General features: G+C 46.0%; 1 long non-coding RNA gene across 1 annotated transcript in view; it reads left to right on the top strand.

Moving 5' to 3' along the window:
- The window catches only part of LOC144761628 (uncharacterized), a 71,811-nt gene that overhangs the window by 17,217 nt on the left and 33,059 nt on the right, over positions 1-21,535 (top strand). Inside the window, exon 2 of the long non-coding RNA XR_013595820.1 lies at positions 12,511-12,603. This is a non-coding gene — a long non-coding RNA (uncharacterized LOC144761628). The remainder of the gene's footprint in view (positions 1-12,510; positions 12,604-21,535) is intronic.

Below are 21,535 nucleotides of genomic sequence, written 5' to 3'. Positions count from 1 at the left end.
CTACTGCATGTGGAACCATAACATTAAGAGTATGAGCTAACACTAGGCCAGCAGATTGACGAATGGAGATCGCCGCTGCTGCTGTTGCTCTGAGACAATTAGGTAATGCCTTGGCTACTGGATCCAAAGTAGCCGAAAAATAGGCACATGGCCTTTGTTTGTCTCCAAATTGTTGTGTCAAGACTGACAACACGCAACCTTCTCTCTCATGAACATAGAGTGTGAAAGGCTTACTATAGTCTGGAGTACCCAACACCGGAGCAGAACACAAAGCTGTACGTAAATCAGAAAAACTCTTCTGACATTCATCAGTCCAAGGAAGAGGTTGGGGTGTATCTTTCAGAGAAAGTACCAACAAAGGTTTGGCCAATAAAGAAAAATTTGGGATCCATTGTCTACAATAAGAGGTAATGCCTAAGAAAGCAAGCACCTCTCTTTGTGTGGATGGCACAGACATTCGTGCAACTGCATGGATACGTTCTGGGGTCAATCGCCTTCCCTCCTTTGACAAGAGATGACCTAAATAGGTTACCTCTTGGCAACAATATTGTAACTTAGAAGGTGATACCTTATGATGTAAGTCAGACAAATGTTGCAGAAGTAACACAGTCACATGTTTACAAACATCTTCCGAATCAGCAGCCACTAACAGGTCTTCCACATATTGTATAAGAGTAGCACCTGGAGGCAAAGAAAAAGTGTCAAGCTGAGATTTCAAAGCCTGACTATAGATGGAGGGACTCTCACAATAGCCTTGAGGTGCACGCTTAAATCGGAAGCTCCGGCCTCCGAGAGAGAAGCCAAAGAGATCCCTACTCTCCTCAGCAATAGGAATGCTAAAGAAAGCATTTTTGAGATCAATAACCGAAAACCAAGCTGCCGAAGCAGGAATCATAGTGAGCAGAGCAGTAATGTCTGGGACAACAGGAAACTGAGGGACAACAATTTTGTTGACCTCTCGAAGATCAATCACGAAACGATACACAGGTGGCTGAGAAGGATCAGTACGTTTAAGAACAGGCAAAACAGGACTATTGCAAACATTTCCTCTGGTCTCTTCGACCACATCCTTCTGAACCAAGTCATAAACAATAGCCAACAAAGCTCTCTCACCATCATTAGAGATCTTATATTGAGGAATGCGTGGCAACTTAACATCAGGCTTAACAGTAATCACATAAGGTGGAATTTTAAGCAAACCAACATCATTCGGACCCCTAGCCCAAAGCGTAGCAGGAAGTGAACGCAATTCGAGTGGCAGTTGATCTTTAGATACATACATTGGAGAAGTCAATTTATCACCCAAAGTAAGATGTACACCAGAGGGGGAACAATACAATGTAGCATGCAAGCGTTCTAACAAATCCAAACCCAATAAATTCTCTCCGCAACCCGTCGTCAAAAGAAGTGGAGCTTCTAAATCATACGGGCCAATGGAAAGAGGCAAAGGACAAGAAATAGGGTTACTAACTGGGGCGCCAGAGAATCCTACGGAAACATTTGAATTTGAATTTGAATTTGAATTTGAATTTGAATTTGAATTTAAAAACATTTGTACAGCGCACTTTTACCCAGCGGTTTCATGGCGCTATTTGTGTTGCAGTGAGCGGCAGCAGTAGGAGGAGGTTTAGACAGAGTAAGCTTGCGTAAAAAGGAAGGTTTTAAGATCCTTCCGGAACTGAGGGTAGGAGGGCGAAGTGCGGAGGGAAACAGGAAGGGAGTTCCAGAATACAGGAGCCTGGACAGCGAACTTCGCTCCACCAGCTCTCTGTTTTTTAAATCGGGGAGTAGCTAGGAGGGCCCTATGAGAAGAGCGTACTCTCTGCCTGGAAGATAGGGCGTGACAGCAGAACATATGAATTTAGGGGCAGTGCCTGACCTGGCCTGAAAAGTGAGGCAGCCGAGTTTGAAGAGGGCACGCTCTCGCACCGGCAGCCAGTGTAATGCTTTCAGCAGTGGACTAGCCCGATGATACTTGGGAAGGCCATGAATCAGGCGAGCAGCCTGATTCTGAACCAGCTGCAAGCGGTGGATTGCGTAGGCGGGGGCCCCATTGTAAATTACGTTGCCGTAATCGATGCGGGACAGTACCATGGCCAGCACAATAATTTTTAAAGCAGGGAGGGAAAAAAAACGAGAAACTTTCCTGATTGTTCTTAGGGAGAAGAAACAGGAGGAAACAACTGAACCAATTTGTGCATGGATAGAGAGTTGTGAGTCTAAAAGAATCCCAAGGGTTTTAACTTTAGGCACAGGGGAAGGAGGGGCACCGAGTGAAGGGGGCCAAAAGGAAGGGGACCACGGACTGCAACCACCTCCGGTCAAAACCAGCTCGGTCTTGTCTGGATTGAGTTTGAGGTGGTTGCAGTTCATCCAATCCTGGATAAATGTCATAACTGACTGAACATTCTGGGCAGATGAGGGAGAGTGGGAAAGGTTGAAGATTAGCTGGAGGTCATCGGCGTAATTGAACACCGTGACCTCCAGCTGCTGTAACATAAAAATAAGGGGGTAGATGTATAAATTAAATAAAAGGGGGGAAAGTGACGAGCCCTGAGGGACCCCGCACTCTACCTTGCGGGAGGCCGCGGTAAAGCCAGCCAGGTGGACCGCTTGGGTTCTCCCGGCAAGGAAGGACTCAAGCCACGAGAAGGGCATGCCCTCTATGCCCGCCGCCCTGACACGGCTAAGGAGGATGGAGTGGTCCACCGTGTCAAAAGCGGCGGACAGATCTAAGAGTATCAGGGCTTGTGGTACATTAGTATCAATACCTTCCCGTAGCCTGTCCATTACCGAGATCACCACCTTCTCCGTAGAGTGCAGGGGCCTAAACCCAGCTTGGCAGGGGGAGAGGCAATGATTTGCCTCTACGTGGGCACTCAGAATAGTCGTAACATGAGTCTCAAGGACTTTTGCTAGGTAGGGCAAGAGGGAAATCGGGCGATAGTTGGAAGGGGTAGATGAGTCAGTGCCAGGTTTTTTTATAATTGGAACGACGGCCGCTGATTTATGTAAACTGGGAACGGTGCCATAAATAAGGGAATCATTGAGGAGGGTCAGGGGCGGGTTAGGGCAAACTAAATAGATTTCCCTGAGAACATGAGCCGGGGCGAAATCTAGGGGGGAGCCTGATTTGACTCGAACCAACAGCGGAGGGAGGGAATCCTTGGTTAACAATGGGAAGGTAGTCAGTTTGGGAACCGTAGGGGGTTTGGGAGGGATTGACAAATGTAGGGGAGGGGGAAGGAATGTTAAGTTTAATTTTTGCGACCTTGGTAATGAAAAACTCATTGAGTGAGTTACAGAGGGACTGGGAGGGGGGGATGGTTGCCGTGGCTCTGCCAGATGAAGCTAGTTCGTGGACAGTGGAGAATATTTCCTTCGAATAAGACTCTGCTGCCATTACCCTACTCATGTAGTACTCAGTTTTAGCATCAAGGATGCCCTTTTTGTAGACTTGTAGCACGGACAAGTAGACTGACTTTTGCTCGGGGCTGTAAGTTCTTCTCCATACTCGCTCGCCCTCCGTGCAGCCAATTTCATTTCTTTTAAATCTGAGGTGAACCAGCGATTGGCGGCGTGGGCTCGCTTGACTGTGAGTCGCCTTAGGGGGGCAAATTCATCGCCTGCCGAGGTCAGCCAGTTGTCGATGGCGGCCAGCTGTGAGGTAGCTGTGAGGTCAGATAGCTCAGGGCTGGTTTCGGCCAAGGTCGAGCAAAGGGAGGGCATGTCGGTTTTGCCCCATTTCCTAACCCAGGTGTTCTTGGGGAGTTGGAGTTTAGTCATAGGGGCTAAAGCGAGGGAGAAGGTGATAATGGAGTGATCCGACCAGGGACAGGGAGCTATTGTAGGGGATGTGGACGGGATGTTTAGTGCCCAGATTTGATCTAGCACATGGCCATGCGTATGAGTCGGACTATGGACAAGTGGTGAAAAATTTAGGCTGGTCATGAGGTTAGTGAACTCCCTGGATTGGGGACTCTCGGCAGGATCATTAGGCCAGAAGTTAAAGTCCCCCAAGACTAATACTGATGAATTGTTAATCACCAGGGTAGCCAAGAGGGTCTGAATACCAGGAAGAAAAGAAGGGGTAGGCTGAGGAGGACGGTAGATTAAGACTAAGCATGAGCGCAAAATCCGCTCCGATCGCGGATTTTGCGGATTTTCGGTAAACCCGCGATCCGCGAACTCTCGCGGATTTACCGAGAATCCGCAATCCGCGATCGGGGCGGATTTTGCGGTCAAAAGTTCAAGCCTGCATAATTTACGATGGCGCCGGCAAGCTGCCAGCGCCATCCTCAAATGGTTACTTAATTAGCTTCGACAGGAAGCTCTAATAGATAAGATACAGCAGGGGCTCGAGCGCCTGCTTTATTTTAACAGTTGGAGCTTCCTGTTGAAGCTAATTAAGTAACTATTGCAGGATGGCGCTGGCAGCTTGCCGGCGCCATCGTAAATTATTTCAACGGTGGTGTCTTCTTGAGTAAATATGAAGGGCAGGGTTCATTCGGGCACGACGGTCCTGGCACAAAAAAATAAACCTCAACAGGAAACACTTGCAGATATCAATAAAGCATGTGCCCTAGTTGAAGCTTTAATTCAGTGACTCATTGATCAGCCCAAAAACTAATCTGCTGATCGGTCTCTGCCCTTTTATACACACAAGAGGCATGCTCGAATGGACGCCCCGTCCGTTTGGCCCCGCCCACACACTCGAGGTGTGCACCGTCTTCCCGCCATTTACCCACTATGATGGACATTTCACTAAAGGGACCCCTGCGCACTTCGGCGCGATTGCATAGTAACACACACTTGGTCGCTGGAACTAGTTGAAGCGCAAATGTAGTGACTCATTCATCAGCCCCAAAAAAATCGTGAGCGTTGGGAGGCTGGGCAGATGTGCCTTCTTCCCAAATATCCCATCGATGCTGCTCTGATCGGTCTCTGACCTTTTAGACACACAAGAGGCATGTGCGCTCGCGTGGAAGCCCCGTCCGTTTGGCCCCGCCCACACACTCGAGGAAGCCCCGCCCCCAATCCGCAAATCCGCTGAATCCGCTAAATAGGCGGATTTTGCGGATCCACGATCCGTGAATCCGCTAAATCCGCGAATCGTGGATCCGCAAAATCCGCCCATGCTTAATTAAGACAAAGGTAAGAGGGACCTGATGTGAGATCGAGCGGGCTAGAAGGTAATCTACGTCAGGGATAGGGGGGGAAGGGAGGATCTGAAAATTAAAGTTGGTATGAGCTATTAGGGCCACTCCTCCGCCCCGCCTGCCGTCTGAGCGGTCCGCTTGAATGGCCGAGTATGTAGGTGGTAAGGCGGCCAGCACATTGGGCAGGGAGTCATCCTTGAACCAGGTTTCTGTCAAAAATAAGAGGTCTGGTGCATGGGAATCGATATAATCAAAGAGTTCATACTGATGTGTAACCGCGGATCTGGTGTTTAGAAGTGTAGCAAAAGTGCTGAATATCGGGTCAGGAGGAGCTAAAAATGGTAAGGGAGCTGGGAGGGTCGTGTTAGGGGACGAAGCTAAAGAGGCTACTATCCCAGGGGGAGATCGAGGAGGGGTAGAGGACAGACCTAAATGCTTCAGGCAGGTGGCTGTGTGGGGGTCGATAACCCCGGGGACCCAATAGGAGCAGAGCTGAGAGGGTGAGTACGTAACAAAACGGGCAGCGTCCAGTGCCCCTAGCCCCGGCCGGCCGCGGACGGGCGCAGACGGGCTTAACTCAGGCGCAACTCCGGCGCGCCTACGTCGCGCCCGCTGCGCTCGTCCGCTGCACTGACGCATAAGGGCCATTTAAATAGGGGCGGAGCAAGGGTGGAGTGTCAGGGATAGCCTATGGTGAAGGCAAGCCCAAACAAAGATGGCGCCCGTTACTGCTGGGAACCCACGATCGAAGCAGCCCCCAGCCGGCTTCTCACCTTTGGAAGGAAGAACTCAGGTTAGTAACCTGCATAACTTTGAAGTACAAGGTTAGGCAATTTTAAAAACAATGCAGGGATAAGACCGCCGCCGCTAGTGGTCAGCGGGGCAAAATGCAGGGATAAGTTACAAATAGCGCTCTCAGCAAACGCAAGCCAGCCCACTGCCACCGGGCTGCTAGCAAACACTGGAGAGGGCAAGGTCGCGCTCCTAAATAGGGGCGGAGCAAGGGTGGAGTGTCAGGGATAGCCTATGGTGAAGGCAAGCCCAAACAAAGATGGCGCCCGTTACTGCTGGGAACCCACGATCGAATCAGCCCCCAGCCGGCTTCTCACCTTTGGAAGGAAGAACTCAGGTTAGTAACCTGCATAACTTTGAAGTACAAGGTTAGGCAATTTTAAAAACAATGCAGGGATAAGACCGCCGCCGCTAGTGGTCAGCGGGGCAAAATGCAGGGATAAGTTACAAATAGCGCTCTCAGCAAACGCAAGCCAGCCACTGCCACCGGGCTGCTAGCAAGCCAGACAAAGGTGCCCCAGGGAGTTTGGAATGTATAATAGAACTTCTCATTGCACCAGTATCCAAAAGAAATGGTTCTGTAACACCCAATGCTACAACATCAACATAAGGTCCATTCTGATCCACTGGAACTGATACGACTCCCTTACTTTGTCTACGGCTGTCCTAGCGAGTCTGAAAATCAGGACTTTCACTCTCTATATAATAATCGTCATTGTAATATTGCGCAGACTGAGATTTTTGCTGATCAAAATAATTCATAGTATTCTGTGAAGGTAAGGAACGCTGTTCTTGAGACACCGCACCTCGCCCTCTACCTCTAGGTGCTGACTGAAAACCACCACGACCTCGTGGCTCAGATTGTCCACCGGTACGTTGTAGTAGAACCGGACAATTAATCTTAAAATGACCTTCCTCTTTACAATAGGCGCATTGATTAGGACCCAACTGAGATCGCGGAACAAAAGGTGTAGGTTTCTGCAATAATCTTTGAAACTGTGGAGGCTGTTGCGATTGGGGCTGATCAGAACGAGGGGGATAAGCCTGTTGCAAAAGAATCTTCGTTTTCAATTCTTTAGTCTTTTTCTCTGCTTTTTCCTTTTCTTCCTTATCCCTATTCTCATAATACTCGGCAGTAGCTAATATCTGGGCAGTTGATGAAACGCCCATGAACTCTCTGATTGTTTCAATTTATGTGATAATTCTGGAAGCAAATTAAAGACAAATGTATCTACGAACAATCGCTGTCCACCTTCAGTACTCATATCTTGACCACTATGGTCGATGAAAGTTTCTTTGAAACGAGTAAAGAAATCAGAGACACGTTCATCCGTCTTTTGTTTGCACACTGCCAACTTATCCCAGTTAATGTGTACAGCAGGCATCATCGTTTTTATAAGAGCTATTATTCTACCAGGTAATTCCGTAATCAAATCATCGGGTTTGGCACCACCTATTTGTCCTGCATCTGCGGCTACGACAGGCGGAACAGCATTTGGATCTGCATCTCTCCATACTGGAGGAACTTCTCGCATAGGATATTGTTTCATTTTACGCCAAACCGCAGGATCAGGTTCAAGAGGAGTTTGAGAGAAAAAGGAAGACCGGAAAGTAACAAGCTTTTGAACAGCATGCTCTACATCAGGACCCACAATAAATCCCTTATCAAATTGATTCTGTATCTCGAACAAACCCTGAGGAGGTGAATCCAAATCCATATCTTCCCATGCTTTGATAAGAGTATTACACATAACATTAAAGACATATCTCTGCGTAGGCGCATTCCATTGAAGAAAAGTGTCTAAGATATCTCGCACACTATACTGTAAGCTACTCATGATCCAATTACGAGCAAGAGAATCTAATGCAATCCGTTCTTCCGATTCTGGAATCTGACTATGAGATTGCCTTCGAGATGAAGCAGGAGAAAAAGAAAGGGGCCCAAGAAAAGGTGACAAGAGACCAGAAACAGCATTAACTAATCGTTGTCGAGCTGTAGGGGAATCCGACACTAAAACAGGAGATAATATATTCTGCACGATAGGAGAAGAACTACTTTGTACCACTTCTAATATTGGAAATAGGGCGTGGCTGGAGATTTCAACACCTGTTTTGAGCCACTTGGTATGGTTGATGGGAAGCTTTCAGAGGCAGAGGATTCCATGTGGGGTATTCCTCAGTTGGAGCTGGCGCCCATTAAAAAATGGACGCAAGCGGCTCTGTTTATGAAGGGGTTGTGTCTCGAAAAGGGCATGCGGGCTGTTAATGGCAGAACAAAGTCAGACAGGGCAGGGGCAGTTACTTTTGACAATGGAAGATCTGGGTCTCGCATCGACTATATACTGGCCAGTTTGGAGTTGTGGTCAGTTATTGCTGATATGGTGGTCGCGTTTAGATCTGAGAGTGACCATAACCCCCTAGTCCTGTCTCTGACAGATAACAGTTTTATTGCTACAATCTTGGTCGATGTCCCTATTGTTCAGGGGAAGGTAACCCTAACTAACGATGAGAGAAGGGTACGTTGGCCTAAAATAGCTACAAATGAGGGCTCTTTGTCTAAGATAAGAAATTTGCTCACTAGCACGGTGGAAAGATTAAACAGTCTTGAGTCACAGGTTGAGATCAATGGAAAATTCCCAGAAATCCACAATGGTTTATTCTCTGAACTTAAATCCCTTTTTGTTAAAAGTTTACCCCCCAACAATAATAATAAAGAGTGGAGACCCTGCTCCTGGTATGATAAAGGCTGTAGACAGGCACAAAGAGCTCTGCTTACAGCCATTAAATCTAGACTACCAGAGGACATTCGTAGTTGTAGGGCTACTTACAAACTCGCCCAAATAACTGCTAAGAGGAACTGGGATGAGGACCGCTGGAGGGGGTTGCTTCAGGCCTGCGAGGGCCGGAACTTGACTCAATTCTGGCACCTGCTCAAATGGGGTAATCGCTCGCAGGACTTGGTTCCCACAAATCATGTGGAGCCACAGGCCTGGGTTTCGTATTTCGAAAACCAGTTTAAACTGACGAGTAGGTCCACAACTGAGACACAGACCCCTACGAGTGAGGAATCCCTGGTATTTGTACCAAGTGAGATGAATGCAGTCCTAAAGGGCATTCTGAGCGGCAAAGCACCTGGGCCAGATTGTATCCCTGCAGATCTATTTAAACATGAGCAAGATCTATGGGTCCCATATTTGACCATGTTAGCCAATGCCCTTGCTAGTGGAGCATTAGTGCCCGATTCTTGGCTAGGGGCAGAGATATTGCCTGTCTACAAGAAGGGCAATCGCTCTGCCCCGGCCAACTATCGTCCAATTAGTCTTATAGACGCGGTACAAAAAATTGTGGCCGCCTTCTTTTGGGTCGCATACAGGGTTGGATGGCCGATTTCGATGTACTAACACCCCTTCAGGCGGGGTTCCGGTCCCGCATTGGCACCCTAGACCAAGCATTTAGGGTTGTGCTCCTATATAGGAAGGAAGTTCTCCTGGGGGGTGGCATGCTTTTTGCGGCCTTCGTGGACCTAAGGTCCGCATTCGATCTTGTCCCGAGGATCAAGTTGTGGGAAGTATTATTGGGGATGGGTATGCATAAAGAGTTGGTAGTTCTCCTCATCAACATGCACAAACACACGCATGCTAGAGTTCGATGGGGCAAGCCTGGGGAGGTGACCGACAGGTTTGAGGTCTCTAAAGGGGTTAGACAAGGGTGTGTGTTAGCATCTACCCTGTTTTTCCTGTTTACCAATGGGGTTATGAACTATTTTTCTAACCACCCGACTGATGCACCCTCCCTTGCTGGAAAGAAAGTACCACTGCTCATGTTCGCGGACGACACGCTCTTAATTTCTAAAACGAGACAGGGGCTACAGCTTGCACTGTCTCGCTTTGAGCTTTTCTGCCGCGAACATGAGCTGGAAGTCAACGTAGGGAAGACCAAATTTATGGTCCTCCCAGGCCCAAGACCAGTCAAAGCTAGGGTTAAAATGGGTGGGGTCATCCTAGACCAGACAGCTATCTTCACGTACTTGGGAGTCACTTTTAGTGACAATCTAAGTTGGAAACCGCAGTTAGACCTCCTCACTTTTAAGCATGCCCAACTTGGTGGTGCTTTGCTGAAGGAGCACAGAAACTACCTAACCAAACCTCTGGCTCCCTTGATAAAAATGTATGGTTCTAAAATATTACCGGCCATTATGTATGGAGCAGAACTGTGGAGGTTTAGCGACACATCTCAACTTAAGGTCGCACAGAACAAATTTCTCAGATCGGCAATAGGGTTACCCCAATTAACACCCCGTATTCCCTTATTATATGACCTAGGATGTAACCCCATTGAAGATGTGATTCGGTATAGACCACTGGCATTTTGGCGGCACCTGTGGATGACACCGGAACTGTCCATGTACGCTGAGGCCCTTTTGGAAGTAAAAGGGCTTCGGGCGCATCCAGGATTCCCTGGTTATCAGGTCTAAAGGCGTGCCTGATGGATATGGGGTTGGGGTCCTTATGGGTTGATCCAGTTACTGCCGTCTTCCCCTCTAAGAAACTTCTTAAGGAAATTTATTGGAGTAGGATCAGGGAAAAGAGGGTGGCATCTGTTGTATGACTGCTTTATTCCTTGTTATTAAGGATGCTCCCCATTATGAGGAATATTGGGACATTATTACAAAATCGTTAGATCGCAAACTTTATCATCAGCTAAGAGTAGGTTCCCTCCCGCTCAGAGGGTTAACTTGCTCTTGGAATATTGTTAGTACTGACAAATGTCCCTTTTGTATGGAGGAGGTGGAAACAGTTGACCACTTCTTCTTTTGCTGTCCAATGTACACACAACCCAGACGAGCATGGTTGAGGACTGTATGTCGCTCGTTGGGCACCAAATCCGCACAGGCCACTACAAGAATTTTGCAATCTGACACCTCAAAACGTATTGTTATATGCGTATCTAAATTTGTCAGTTGGGCGTGGACAATTCGGATTCGGAATATGAGATCTTAATATATTGTGTACACTATGAAGTTGGCGGGTTAGCATGATTGTCTACTCCATATGAATTTGGTTTACTGATTGCTTCAGTTGTGAGTCTTTGTATATACATTTAATAACTTTTTATTCTTGTTTTTAGTGTGCTTTGTATATATCAGGATATTTTACTAAGGTTTGTGCTGTATTTGTATAGTATTTTACAACAAGGGGTGGTGATGGACAGAGTCTCTGAATTAAGCAGAGTACTCTCACCCAGTCAAGAGATCAGGGCTAGATCCAACACCGTTTTTTAGCTCATTGCACCATCCCAGTTTCAGAACCTGGCTGTATGCAAATTAGTCTGTCCCTGGCCCAGTGCATCATGGGAACAGGGCAGACCAGACTACAAAAGCCAATTCTTACACTGGGAAGGAAACAAGCTTCCGGGGACCGGTTTCTGCCATTTCAGGCGTCTTCGGCCCGGCTTGCTTGAATCCTGATGGTGCAATGAGCAAGGGACTCACATCTGAGTATACCCTTCCACGCTTAGGGTGGACAAAATAATTTACAACAAGGGGTGGTGATGGACAGAGTCTCTGAATTAAGCAGAGTACTCTCACCCAGTCAAGAGATCAGGGCTAGATCCAACACCGTTTTTTGTAGTCTGGTCTGCCCTGTTCCCATGATGCACTGGGCCAGGGACAGACTAATTTGCATACAGCCAGGTTCTGAAACTGGGATGGTGCAATGAGCTAAAAAACGGTGTTGGATCTAGCCCTGATCTCTTGACTGGGTGAGAGTATTCTGCTTAATTCAGAGACTCTGTCCCTCACCACCCCTTGTTGTAAATGTATTTGTATAGTATGTCTTTTATGTCTTTTATGATGCAAATCGAAATAAAGACCTCTTTGACTGACTGACTGACTGAACTACTTTGTATTCTTCTGCTCTGTGTTATATTGCTAATATATGTTTTTCCCGAAGAGCAAGAATGCTGCCTATTCGATTACTTAGCAGGTAAAATAGTGTTTAAATAGCTTCTGTGATTGCAGGTGCTCGCCTCCTCAGTGGCGTTGCTACTATGCTTACTTGTTTACAACATTGTGCTCATTTGGCCTTAGAATATGTATGAGTGTAGTACTTTACAGAACTGCGTAATGCTAGAGAGACTAGAGACTCAAGTCTAGTCCTTCCTTTGTACTCCTGCTGCCACTAAGAAGAAGAGATAGTGATAGATTGATAGGTTGAGTATATTATGACTTGTTATTAGCAGTAGGACATTTATTAGTGCTCTGCAATCATGATGACGGACTGTGTCTGTCACGTCGCGTGCTGCTGAATTCTGGCAGTTGTAGTAGAACCTTTTTGTTGTTGGTTTAGTTAGTGATTTACATAACTTTCCATGTAGACGGTCTGCGAATCCAGCAATACTGTACTAGTATCCTCCTAGTTGACCAGATCAGATAGGTCAATACATGTAGTGCAATTGTTGCTAATTTGTTTCCCCGAGATAATTTTAGATTGTGGTCAAAGAAATCAAATATTTCCAAAAAAACAATCATCCATGTTTGTGTTTATTTCATGATCATCAGCACCTCCCAGGGGCAAGAAGACAGCAACACCCCAGTCTCCGGCGGAACAGAGTGGGCAGGAACGGTCCTCTGCAGGCTCTTCTGCTGGCCCCAGTAAGTTCTTCTGTTGTTAATATTAATAATTATACTTCCCTAACTTTTACAGGTCCTATTCATTCAAAATTGTTTCCTAATTCTATTTTTTACAAAATAGTCTTTGATCTTCTTGTAGACTGTTTCTACATTCTTATCCTGCCTCTACCATCACTCTCTGTGCTACTACTATTATTTACTATTATTATGAGTCGGTCTGTGTAGGTAGCTAAGCTTGCCCAGTCGGTAAACGGTGTTAAACAAAACTCTGATCCAGGCATTGAGTGCAGTTCTCTGGGTTGCCCTTGCTGTCTATTCCAGTCTTCTTAATGTAAGTGCTTTGACAATTTCCAACAACAAAATGTCAATGTGTCCAACAAGAATAAGCTAGTAGTTGGCTTTTTTGATTTAATAGGAGCACATACCATACCGCTAGTGTTTCAGGGACTATTCTGCACATACAGAAGTATGGACAAGAGAAATAGGACATTGTTGATGATAGGTGCAGTTCGACTTTCCACATACCTCCGAACAGAAGTTGAACCCCCAATCCCCTGACCGACTAACTAGTGTGTCTGACCAATGATTACGTTACGACCCAGAAGAACAGAAGAAGACTACCGCCGAGTCCCGACCTATCAGAGTCACGGAAACATGCCTGCACAGTGCAGCAGTTCAAAGTTCAAACCCTTCCGCTCACTCAGTCGTGAACAAAAACCACACATTGTTTGTTAGTTTTAAAGTTTTATTTTCAAATAAGAAATAAAAAACCGATTTCTTCATTTTTAATAGCGCAGTATTGCAAGCGAGCACTGGTGATGAGACAGATGACGTTAAAGTTTAAACAACATTCCCTTGAATCAATATAACTTAACACATCAAATATTAGAATAACTGTGCGTGAGCCCCCACCTTCTTTAAAGTACTTAAAGTACTGCTGGTGATGAGGAGTAGGTGGTGAATTGTCCTGTTGGCAGAAGGGCAATGGAATCTTCTGTCTGTAATTATAAAAATGGTGCACGTTAAAAAACAAGCATTCATCAGTTGTGCCAAAAAGTGTAGCATTTAATGGCTAACCACATAAAAGGTTATCACACTCCCCAAAACCGTCACTTTTTTTCATTCCCAATAATTAAAAATTGGTTATGTATAAAAAATGTCTTTCATTACGAGACGACATAGGAGGTGGTGTATGGCATCTGAAAATATGACATGTTTTTTCTAGACGTGACAACATCGGATGCGGCACCTAACATCAGTGCAAACTCGTCATGATAACATTCAATTTACATGGTGTCATTTTTATTGAAACGTATGCATTTTAATATGAAAAACATTTCAAAGTGTTGTTTTAATTCTATTTATTTATTCGAGTGCTTGTGGATACACGATTTTTTGTTTTTCCGTCTGGTGCGTACATCAGTACTCGAAAGATTATGAGGGCCCTGGGGGGGTCGATATTTTAAAAACTTTTATGCCAGAAACCTTCGCGAGAGTGTACTGAACAACTTCCCAAAGTTTCCTGGTGATCGGATGAATGGTGTTTTAATTCTATTTATTTATTCGAGTGCTTGTGGATACACGATTTTTTGTTTCTCCGTCTTCTGCATTCGAAAGCTTATGAGGGCCCTGGGGGGCCGATATTAAAAAAATAAATTATGGCAGAAACCTTTGCGGGAGTGTTCTCAACAACTTCCCAAACTTGCATCGCGATCGGATGAATGGTGTTTTAATTCTATTTATTTATTGGAGTGCTTGTGGATACACGATTTGTTGTTTTTCCATCTGGTGCCTACATCAGTATTCGAAAGATTATGAGGGCCCTGGGGGGCCGATATTTAAAAACAAATTATGGCAGAAACCTTCGCGGGAGTGTACTCAACAACTTCCCAAAGTTTCATGGCGATCGGATGAATGGTGTTTTAATTCTATTTACTTATTCGAGTGCTTGTGGATACACGATTTTTAGTTTTTCCGTCTGGTGCGTACATCAGTATTTGAAAGATTATGAGGGCCCTGGGGTCCGATATTTAAAATATTTTTGTGCCAGAAACCTTCACGGGAGTGTACTCAACAACTTCCCAAAGGTCATGGCGATCGGATGAATGGTGTAGTAATGCATATGCCAGAAACCTTCACGGGAGTGTACTCAACAACTTCCCAAAGTTTCATGGCGATCAGATGAATGGTGTAGTAATGCATATGCCAGAAACCTTCGCGGGAGTGTACTCAACAACTTCCCAAAGTTTCATGGTGATCAGATGAATGGTGTGGTAATGCATAAAAGACAAACAGACAGACAGCCATACTTTCGTTTTTATATATATAGAAGACTAAAATCTTTATACGTTCTCATTTTTGTGAGGCTCAAGGCCGGCCATTCACTATCATAAATTTCAATGGTGTGCTATCTTGTATATTGATCCCAAAATGGCTGCCAGCACTTCCTGGTTGAAGTGTTGACAGCCAATCAGATCTCACCATGAGATCTGTGCTTAGGCTCCACCCAGATATACACATTTTTCCCCTTTAATATCTCCAAAACTACTAAACAGATTTATACCAAAAAACAAAATGATCCCTTTCTGAACCAAGACATACCTTTCTGCCAAATTTGGTGTAATTCCGTTCAGCAGTTCAGCATGTTGTCCTGTCTAAAATCTCTATAGTAATTAACATATTTTCTCAGCCGCCTCTTGACAGATCTTTCCATGCACAACTAGAATCAGGAGGTCACTTTTTTGGAACATTTTGTGAAGAGTTGTCAAATGGCACCAAAGTTATAATCAAGTCAAAAACGCTTCTCCTATGGAAACTAGATCCTAACTGTAACTACCTACAGGCGACTGCCATTAGGTTATATAAATATATTGCTTTTGACAAAGACCGTTCTAGTCGAAACATGTTTAGCTAATAAAACTTTGCATGGCTTTAATCTTCCGAAGTGCCTGACTTTTTTCCTGTCTGTTTCTTTGGATACATGAGCTTCTGTTTCATTGTTAGTGGGTCCTGCTCCCACTTCCTTGAATACCCACTCCGTGAGGTGGATGTGGTCGGAGGGCATATATATATTATTCACTGCAAAACCAAAGGTTACAGGGACTTTATAGTTAGATTCACATTTTGCGCAACCAAAATATAGAAAATCAGCAGTTATAGTTAGAGTTGTTAGAAGAAACTATAAATTGTGCCCTGAGGTAGCTATAACTCGCTCCCTCTCCATGCACAGCTTTCGCATCAATAATTTTATAGCAAATGTTTCATGATATAATAATAATAGTTCCAGATTTGTAAAGCACGACTTATCACCTCTAAGGGTATCCAGGGTCTGAGGGTCGTCATAGAAGATCTTATTAGTGTTGTAATATGTGAGTTAATTAGCAGTGCATGGCAAGGGAGCAAGTCAAAATCACCTTACTGCACGAGTTATAGTTATTTGAGATAACTCTAACTAAAACTGCTGAATTTCCATGGTTTTGTGCTTGTACAATGTGAACCTAACTATAACATCCATGTAAACTTTGTCTCAGCAAATTTCTCATTTGTTTTAATGCAAATTAATATTTAATTACCATACGTTAATCCAAAATCCCCAGCACACAGCTGAAATTGACTGCCTTTGGGCCAGCCCAGTGAATGACACCAAATACAAGCCGTGCATGGCCTTCAGCTGTGCACAGCAGGGAGTTTGCTACAGGGCCTGGGCTATGTCCAGGCCCTGTGGCCAACCCCCTAAAGGCAGTCAACCCGGGTGGAGTGAACACAGCTCCCCTCCTCGAGCCAATTTCGGCCCTGGAGACCCCATTCCCCTAGGCCACACACCTTTTTTATGTGAGAGAGGTATGTGGCCCCCCTCCCATGGTCATATTTTGCCTGGGACCCCATCTCCTTGTGCCCACCCGGTAAAAAGTGGGTACCCTGGAACACACCCAGGGCAACCACGTCATATTTAAAAGAGGAAGCAGGGCATTCTGTCACCCTTCAGGGACAGTATTGGCCCCTGGGACTCCATCTCGCCAGGGCCTGGCCTTATTCTTAAGTGGAAAAGGGGCATGCAGCCCACCTTCCCTCGCCAATATTGGTACCAGGGACTCCATCCACTCGGCCATGCCAGTATGTAAAGGTGGAAGGGGGCATGCAGCCACCCCCCACAGGCCAATATTGGCCCCAGGGACCCTAACTCTTGTGCCTCTCCACTAAATATTGGGTGCCCTGGAACCTACCCAGGGCACCCACTGCCATTTTGTTGGATACCATGGGGAAGCGCTCATGCCTTCGCAGCCCCACCCGGCTACCTGCCTCCAGCAGCCACCCCCCCAAATATGTATATGGCTCTGCCCAAGGGAGTAGTGGCCCTGGAGGGGGAACACACAGCCCCTCTTCCCCTTCTTCTATTTGCCTGGGTCTTAGTGGCTGAAATCTGCCTACGGAGGGGGGCCATGCTTGCCCCTCTGCCTCATTATAATTATTAATCCATCCCCTGGGACCTCATTCGAGGGGCATATATATAAAGCATGTGCGATAGACCACACTTGTTTTTTCCCCCTCTGATTTGCTGTGAATTCACATTACATTTTAAAATAAAACTTTTTGAGACCCCTGAGTGGTCCCTGTTGTTCCCCACCCACAGGCCTAGGGGGTCAGGGGATTCCTACACTGCCCCTTTTGTGTTTTGTGCATCTTTTATGGGACTGTGCTCAGCCCCATAGTCCCTAGTCTGCTGGTTAAAGCATTGGCAGCCAATCAGATCTCACCATGAGATGTGTTGGTTCAGAGTCCTTTGATATCTAATTTCTTGTTCCTTTAATATTACCAAAACTACTGAACAGATTTACACCAAATTGCAAAAAGCACTATTTCTGGACCAAGATCTAGCTTTCTGCCAAATTTAGTGTCATTCTGTTCAGCAGTGCAGGCTGTAGTTGTTTTCAAAATCCCTTTGGGAAATTGCATGGGGAAAATGTGTTTTGCCCCCACCCCTTTTCCTCTCCCCCAGCTTGATGAATTACCCCAAAACCTTCCAAACAGCGGTTGCGGTGATTGGCATACTTGTTTTGAAAATTTTGTAAAGTTTCGTCAAACAGCACCAAAGTTTTTCGCAAAACATGCTTCATCTATGGAAACTAGGTCCTTACCATAACTGCCTACTGGCGACTGCTTGTAGATCTGTCAAGTGGGGGCCAAGAAACAAGGGGGTTCCCAAAATGCAAAATATCCATGCATTTTCCATAGACTTGTTTAGGCAGGGCTACAGGAAAAACTGCCTCACGGAATTACACCAAATTTGGTAGGAAGGCAGATCTTGGTTCACTGATTGTGCTTGCTGCGATTTGATGTGAATTGTTCAACAGTTTTTGAGAAATTAAAGTTAAAAAATAATTGTATATCTGGACAGTTGGGTTTGGAGAGGCTTGCAAGAGGCTCATACGAGCACCAATTTAAAATTAGAGTGTTCTGCTTGGCCCAGGGAGCTTTTTTCCCCTTGGCCCATCTCGATCCTCTGGCAGTCAGACTCCAGTGGGAAAGAGTGCTCTGATTGGCTACCAGCAACATGAGAAAAATTTTGCTGGCAGCCAATACAGGACTTGGGACCTTAGTCCCTTGCCCTGAAGTTAAAAATAAAATAACCTAAGAGGGTAGGGTAGGAATACCCTGCCTCATGGGGTCTGTGAGGGAGATCCATAGGGACCCCCAGGACAAAATTCCCAAAAATTCATTAAAAAAAACAAAATGGTGGCCTGTGCTGCATTCTTCCATTCAGGAGAGGGAGGCACATAGGCCCCCTCCCGGAGCTATTACCAGCCCCTGGTACTCCACCTCGGGGGGACAAAAGGTTCCAAAAAGATGGGGAGTCGCACGGCCACCCTCCCCGTGCTTTCAAAAGCCCTGGGAACCCCATCCTCCATCCCCCAGGGCCGATTACTCTAGTTAAGGGGAGGGGAACCGGAACACATACTGTGTACCAGGGGGCCAACCCCTGGAACACAGTGGTTTTCCTGTCTGCAGGGGCAGGAAAACTTGTGTATGCTCCCACCTGGCAGGACCTTTTTTTAATCTGCCACTACATGGGAGCAAACACAAAGTCTGCTCCCAGTGGGCAAAAGCTTTACAAATGCTCCTGCCAGCTTGGAGGAGACTTGTGATCTGCTTCTTTATCCACAATGATGCGAGCAGCAAAACAAATCAACAGATTGTTCCTGCCCAGAGGGAGCAGTATAAACAGCTGCTCCCAGCAGGTGGGATCAATGCCGGCACCCACAGCATGCAGGGAGCCAGCTGAGGCCACAAGGGTCCTGGGGCAACCCCTGCGGACCCCGGCATGTGTATGATAGGTCCCCTGGGTGGATACAGCGGCACCCACCTGCAAACAATCCAGTCCCCAAGGGATGGGGCCACAACAGCGTCAGAAAGGGGGGCCTATCCCCTTTAATAAAAACTAGCTGCCCATCCCGACGTTGTCCGGGTATGAATTGCTGCCGGCTAGTAGTATATTGTTTTGTACGATTTCATTTTGATGGCATTTCTTATCTGTGACAGGCCTGTGAAACGCTCCGATTCACAGTGCACTGCTGATGCACTTAAGAGTGCGCGTTCAGTAATGTGTGAACTCGAGTTTCCCTACTTTATTTTTCCTTGCAATGTTATATAGCGCAAACTCGACAACATGGCATGAACACAATTTACATTACAGAAGAACACATTCATTTGTGGTAGGCACGGGGAGACAAAGCGATTTGCCTGGAATCACAGGATGTTGAGCTGATGCCGAGATTCGAACGTAGCTCCCCAGCTCTAAAGTTCGCAATTCCAGAACTTGGGGCGGGAGGTGTGTCTAAAAGTGTATGTCGGTGCTGGCCATCAATGAGAGAGACCTGTGCATTTTTCAAATGGGTGGTGAAAAAATATGAGTATGTTGTTGGAGATGTGGGCCGCCGTGCCACCAATGTACTTACCGGGGGAGGGTAAACACCCATTATTCTGCAACTTTCTTTCCGCATACCAACACTCCGCATACTTTCATTACGAAAGTACCATGACTCAGCAATGCCATTATAACGCATGGCATTACATTTTATATGCTTTTACCACACACACATACATTTACAACGAAATTCGTTGTAAATGCATGAATGGTAAAAGCATGGTTTTTTCAATGTTTGGATATGGTAAGTATGGGCATAGGGGTATATGTTTTGGGGTACTGAGGTATATGTTTTGGGGTGTTTGGGTATTTTAATGGTTCAGATATAGTTTTGGGTTATGGGTACAGGGGTAGTTTTAGGGTTTAGGGATATGAATGGGTTTTGAGGTACAGTGGTATTTTTAGGGTTCAGGGCTAGGTTTGTGTTTTGGGGTATAGGGGTATTTTAAGGGTTCAGGTCTAGGTTTGGGTTTTGGGGTACAGGGGTATTTTTAGGTTTCAGGACTAGGTTTGGGTTTTGGGGTACAGTAGTATTTTAGGGTTCAGGGGTAGATTTGGGTTTTGGGGTACAGGGTTATTTTTAGGGTTCAGGGCTAGGTTTGGGTTTTGAGGTACAGGGGTATTTTAGGGTTCAGGTGTGGTTTTGGGGTACAGTGGTATTTTTAGGATTCAGGGCTAGGTTATGTTTGGGTGTTTGGGTATTTAAGGGTTCAGATATAGTTTTGGGTTATGGGGTACAGGGTTAGTTTTAGGGTTTAGGGATAGGTATGGGTTTTGAGGTACAGTGGTATTTTTAGGGTTCAGGGCTAGGTTTGGGTTTTGGGGTATAGGAGTATTTTTAGGGTTCAGGGGTAGGTTTGGGGTTTGGGGTAAAGGGGTATTTTACGGGTTCAGAGCTAGGTTTGGGTTTTGGGGCACAGGGGTATTTTAGGGTTCAGGGGTGGTTTTGGGGTACAGTGGTATTTTTAGGGTTCAGGGCTAGGTTTGGGTTTCGGGGTACAGGGGTAATTTTAGGGTTCAGGGGTAGGTTTGGGTTTTGAGGTACAGGGGTATTTATAGGGTTCAGGGCTAGGTTTGGGTTTGGGGGTACAGGGGTATTTTTAGGGTTTAGGATTAGGTTTGGGTTTTGGGGTACAGAGTATATTTATAGGGTTAAGATGGGTTAGTGTTTAAGGGTGTTGGGGTATTTTAAGGAGTACGGGTGGGTTATGATTATGGGGTGCAGGGGTATTTAAAGGGAGCAGGGTGGGATTAGCACACAATATGAGACATGGCATGAAGGGCGGAAACGTACCACACGCCCCCAGTGTTTGTCACGCCCCCAGCACACGCCCACAGCACAACGCAGACACGCCCACAAGGGACTACTTTGCTGGCACGGTTCTTTTACCTTTTAAATGTATATGGTGGGCGTCTGCATAGCCTATGTCCTTCTGCTGCAACTGCCCTTTCCAATGCTGTATTGGGTGTTGTGATTGGTGCTGTGGTTCCTGAGATTACCCGCCTCAAAGGTTTGGGCTCTCTCTTTATTATATTAGTATAGATACATCCCTAGGGGATGGGGTCCCCGGGGCATAATGAGAATCAGGGAGGGCGCCTCCTGTGTGTGTCTTCTCTTCATTGAAAAACGATCTGAAATCCTTGATGGAGATGAATGCATTGTTGCAATCTCTTCTGTAGTGACTGTCTAATACGAGTGAGTGGATTCTTTCTTGTTATCTCCTTTTCTGAAAGCAGAGTCCATGGTTCTCCCTTTTAACTGCTGCTATGTATGCAAAGGCACCAAATCACCTACACGCTCCACTTGTTGGGCCCCACCCCTTCCCATGTTAGTAGTATGCAACAGTGTCCTCACTATTTCCAGGCTGATGGACATCTCAGCTTACCAAAGAGACCCGAGCGCATTTCTTGCAGATTTTGATGTTGCGTTCTTGATGCAGGGGCATATGAGGACATCTACATCTAACAAAGAAGCACTTACTCAATATAATTTTGAGGAAGTACCTGTGTTTGGTAGAGAATCAACTATTT

Source organism: Lissotriton helveticus, chromosome 6 (assembly GCF_964261635.1).
Source record: "Lissotriton helveticus chromosome 6, aLisHel1.1, whole genome shotgun sequence".
NCBI classification, from domain to species: domain Eukaryota; kingdom Metazoa; phylum Chordata; class Amphibia; order Caudata; family Salamandridae; genus Lissotriton; species Lissotriton helveticus.
This window is presented reverse-complemented; position numbering and strand designations above follow the sequence as displayed.